Source organism: Meleagris gallopavo, chromosome 8 (assembly GCF_000146605.3).
Source record: "Meleagris gallopavo isolate NT-WF06-2002-E0010 breed Aviagen turkey brand Nicholas breeding stock chromosome 8, Turkey_5.1, whole genome shotgun sequence".
Taxonomy (NCBI): domain Eukaryota; kingdom Metazoa; phylum Chordata; class Aves; order Galliformes; family Phasianidae; genus Meleagris; species Meleagris gallopavo.
Genome location: NC_015018.2, coordinates 30,977,912 through 30,983,201, shown reverse-complemented (window position 1 = coordinate 30,983,201; position 5,290 = coordinate 30,977,912).

The window sequence follows — 5,290 nt, the reverse complement described above, 5'->3', positions numbered from 1 at the left end:
TGTTTCATTTTAATAATGGTTTAGTCTGTTTCACAGCCTGTGGCCTCTTCAAACCTGTTACTTTTAAAGATATAGCAGATGCTTCCTAAATGGAAAGGAAATTGTAATGATGCAAATCCCTATTCACTCGATTTTCCAAGTAGGTTTGAGCACTACAAGCTGTATAGGGCAGGTGGGGTAGTGTTACTGACAGCCAAAAAAGGTAAACTTGAATACAAATAGACAAATCAAGCACACATGCTCGTTTGGAAGTTTGTAGTCAGCTCCCAGTCTGCACCCGAGAAAATAACCTATTATATCACCGAGTGTCCTTCTCAGCATCAGAAAGCTGGAAATTAACTTAATTGCTGAACTGCACCTAAAATCAGCTGCTTCGAACGTTACAATTTGGCTTTTAGTCTCATCAAAATTCCAAATATGTTAAAATTCTAATTGGCAAATGTGCTAAATTAACACTTTGAAACCACAATATTTAACCTGTTGGCTAATCTGATGTCAAGTGAAAACAAGTCAAACAACATGGAAGCCATATGCCATACAAAGAGCCATGGCAATTACCTAAAAATCTTTACTGTGAGGAGCTCTGAAGTTGGGTTTTATTACAAGACCTATTAGGTCCTTTCTCCTCCTCCTGCCACAGATTATTCTGAATAAAAGGGAGGTTTCTTTTTTCAGGCGTTTGCTGAAGGGAGCCTTAACTTAAGGCTTTTGATAAACTTTTACAGACCCTCTCAGAAGAGGCTTATATCTGAGCTGAGAAGCAAAACACTGCCTTAGATTAGAATGTAATCTGCACAGACCAAGCTCAGAGAAATACCAGAGGAACCCAGAAAGCAGATGAATAGGCTGCATGGCCACAGTGACAGCAGTGTTGACAAATGGGAGGCAGAGGCAGAACTACTGGAACTCATACATAGAATTTGCTGTAATTGCCGTATACCTTACACTGAATGACCTGTGTCACAAAAATAAATAAATCAATCCAGGGCACATGCAATCAGGAGTGGTGCTAAAAAAAAGATTGTGTAGAAAATCTCTACTCTGTTCAGTGGAATTTCAGCTTTGCATTTGCAAATTGCTGGCTTGCCTGGTAGCTAGAGAAAGGCAGTGTAGGAAACACTGACACTGAATAAACCAATGTAATGTCAGTGTTTGTAACACTCTGTAGGTTCCTAATCTCTGGGTCTCAATGTAGATTTAGCAGATACTCAATGTAGATTTCGCAGATACTCAACGCACCAAAATGTGCTTCAGAAGTTACTAACCTTAAGCCTACTGGCTCAGTGTTGAGCCTCATGTCTGCTGGGACTGAGAAATAACACGTATTTTGTAGTCATCAAAAGGTCACTGATGGGTGTGCAGCTTTTCCTTGATGTTGGCCTATAAAGGAAAAAAAACAAACAAAAAACAGTGAAGGCATAATTTGTTCTTAATGTGTCTATATCAGCTGCTCAGAATGGAGGATATGTTTCACTCAGTAATCAAGAAAAACTACTTATCATCAAATACTTCAGTACTGGCATCTTAAACGTCTAAAAGAGAGCATACCTTAAACAGAACTTATATTTAGCATCTTGTGGTTTCCAAGGATACAAGTGGTAACTAAATAAGTAAACAAAGAAAATATAAACATTTACCTTACCAGTTAGAAGCAGGTGGAATCCCAGTGCTCTGGAAATGTACCAAATGCCACCTCTGTATAGCCAACAGTAGCTTTGTAGGCAATCTTATTGTTACTTCAAACATTCTGGATGTAAAAGAGCAACAAAAAGAACATCTAATGCATAGGTGTCACCACTCTCTGGCTTTATTTAGGTTGGATATTAGGAAAAATTTGGCCCCAGTGGCACAGCTGCCCAGGGAGCGTTGGGGTCACTGTCCCTGGATGTTCCAGAGCAGCAGAGATGTGGCACTGCGGGACGTGGGCAGTGAGGGGCTGCAGCAACTGATGTGAAGGGTGAAAATACCCCATTGTGAAACATGACACCAGCCTAATGGTTATAAATGTGTTTTCTAAAAGGAGAAGAGGGGAAAGGGCTTGAGGAAAGCCTCCATTCTATCGGATGTGAGAGCTTTTGTCTTTTTAAAGCAGCTTTTTATTGTAGGCATCTCCCCTGTTCAAGACCAATGTGTTCAGAAGCACTGTCTAAAACAGTATGATTCATTTCTTATGCCAAAATCAACAGCAGCATTTTGGAAGTAGTGGCCAAATAAAACAAGGCAAGGATTAAATCTATTTAACACCTCCTAGGATTTCTACCAAGTGTTCCTAGAAAGAAGCGTGGGTTTGTTTTCCTGATGCTTTCACTGTCTGCTCCATTAATGGTCTCTTTTTAATTTCATCCTGTGTCTTCTTGGCTTGTGAATGCTCAGAGTGGATGAGCACAGCTAAGTTGATAGCCAAGAAAGCAAAGCACAGCTAGAGAAACAGCAGACCAGGTCTGTACAGAGAGCAAAGCTGTGCTCCTCCTGCTGCAGATCTCCTGGTTCATCAGCACAGCACCTGTACTGCTCATACACCCACTCTGAGTACTAGTATCCACTAGTCCAACACCAAACCCCTTCACCCTTTTGGATAGCTGCTGAGATCAAGCAAGGCAGCATTTCCAGGTGCCACAAATGTATGGCAGAGTCAGGCTTCCCACTACTGTTGCAAGCTGTCTCGGCTGGGGTTAAGCTATCTCTCTGCACAGGGGAATATACAGGGAAGACCCTCACTTAATAATGCATCTTTCCTGTCATAAGCCTTTCGATTGATTTTTTAAGATTGGAAAAGAACCCTAAGATCACCAAACTCAACTGCAGCCCACCCCACCATGCCCACTGCCACATCCCTGAACAGCTCTGAACATCTCCAGCCACTACCAGGTCAACTATAACATTAGCTCCCAACATAGGAATTACAAAACATTCTCTCCTGACATATTTTATTGTCCCTATAACGTTAGCTGGAAGGATTTTACTCTGTAGTTAGTGACTTCCTAAGACATTAAGAAACAAAGGAGCAAGTCTTTAGCATGAACGCACCCACAGCATCACCGTGTCGTCAGGGGAGATGGAGCAATTACATGAACTAGTGAACTGAAATAGGAGCCAACGTGCAGTAAGAGCATACTGAAACTGCTACAACAATGAGGAGTTGATCCAGGCTGGAGACACAGCTCATTTTCTTGCCATATGTCCTCAGTGTAGAGGCATGCTGAGAGTTGACTTAGATCCCTATACATGATGTGAAGCTCTCCAGGAGGAGGCTTTGGTGAATCGTGGTCACACACAGACAGACTAGCAGACTGGGACACGAGAGAAGCTTTTCTTCCTTTCTTCCCAGCTAGATCAAATCTCCCTCAAGGCAGGAGTCTCTGCTTGGAAAGGAATGTTATATGCAAGCCCATGCTGCAGGTAGCGCATTCACAATGAGATGTAAAGTGACATCCATCTTGATTTAATGCTGCTCAAGAGCCATCAGGATTCTGAACAGCACTTGGACACAATCCAAAGGCGATGATTGTGCATTGCTGGCCTTAGAAACATGTCCCAAGACCACAGTTCTCTCCTTTTCACCAGTAAGTAAAATATATCCCAAGGCTTCTTTTGTTATACAGCAATCAGGTTCTCCAAATCCATTTGCTGACTGCAACGCATCTCATTTCCCAGCTTCTTTCTCTTCCTATTCAATCCTAAGAGCTTCATCTCGGTCAAAAATCAAACTTTCTCCTGATGAGAGAGGCTTCAGAGAGGAGCAGAAACTGTAGGGAATGCCGAAGACAAAAGAGGGTCAGACCTCTTACTCCTGTCTTAGTGTGAACATGACAGATGAGACAAGAATGTGGTGTGCAATGCTTCTGTGCACTTCTTTCCACAAGTAATAGTTGGATCAGAGTAACTCAGGTACATCTTATTATTAATTTCTTTCTTTCAAGACCTTTGTCTGGCTTGAGTTTCAAGGCATGTTAATGGAACTGGCCATGGAGTATAACAGCTGGACTCCGAATTTCTTCTGTGTTAAACATCTCCCATAATTGTGTAGGAGCAGGTAAAGGGAAGCCCAGGTTTGTGTGCATCTGAGCCTGAGACACATGAACTTTCCTCTCTTCTCAGTTTTAAACTGCTAGAGAAAATCTTCAAAATGGGCCACAGCCACAGTGCAATCAGACAGACAGACTGTCTGCAGCAAAGCGATTTAATTTGGTGCTGTTGCCCCTTCTGAAAAATGATGTCGACAGAAGATAAGGAGACAGAGAGTTTAAAATTGTTCCATCAGAACCAGTTGCCTGTTAGGAAGCTTATTCGAGGCAATTCAAAATTGCTCCGTTTTTTACAAGGCGATTGCCCATCAGGAAGACTGTTTGTAACTGAAGTAAAGGCTAAAATGGTTTACATGGCAGGAAGAGGCACTCTGGATTTGTACATATTCTGTGCAGCAGACCCTTCTGTGCATATTTCCCTTATTTTGTTTTGCTGTGTTTCTTATGGCTACCGCTGAAGCTTTTTCTTCCTGAGAGTCTGTTTATTAGTAGAAAATAACAAGAGCTCTTTCATTTTTGTTTTCCAAGGAAGCAATTCAAATCATCTCAGAAAATTATTTTCCTATTCAATTAGGCTATGTAATAATGCGAGACCAAACCTTGCCATTCATAGATGAGCCAAGCAGGATTTACTGGGGGAGAACAAGAGACAGATACGGCTGTCTCAGTAAACCTGAGATAATCAGTGTATTCTATTGGCATACTCTATATATGCCAGCACATAGTTATGTGCTGATACAGGGGTATCAGGGAAGCAAGGAAATAGGAAGGTTCTGAGTCTGACCAGCTAAGGTCTTTAACTCTCTTCTGCCAATAGCTGGAACTGTGAGCACCAGCCAGCAGAGCCCTGTAGAGCATCAGCTCCATCAGGAACCTGCCCAACTAAGTATCTATGTAATAGATATCTGTATTATATCTGGGTGAAAGCAGAAGTCGGGAATGGGGCTGGACCCTGCCAACACATCTCTGCATTGCTGCTCACAGGGACTCGTAGAAAGATGCAAAAATGTTCTTGTGCACCAGCTCTTTCTCCAGAAAAAAATTCCCTCAGACAACCAACTCAAGAAAAAGCATTGCAAGACAATTTCACCCGCACACACACAGAGCAGAGGGCACAGCACCATTTCTGCTGCCTTATGAAAAGTAGCACAGAAACATATTTGCACATAAACAAATGACCTCTGCAGAGCACACCATGTGTTCTAACCCCACTGGCAGAAAATGGAAAGGTCTGTCCTGTCCTGTGGAGCTGAATTTTTTCAACT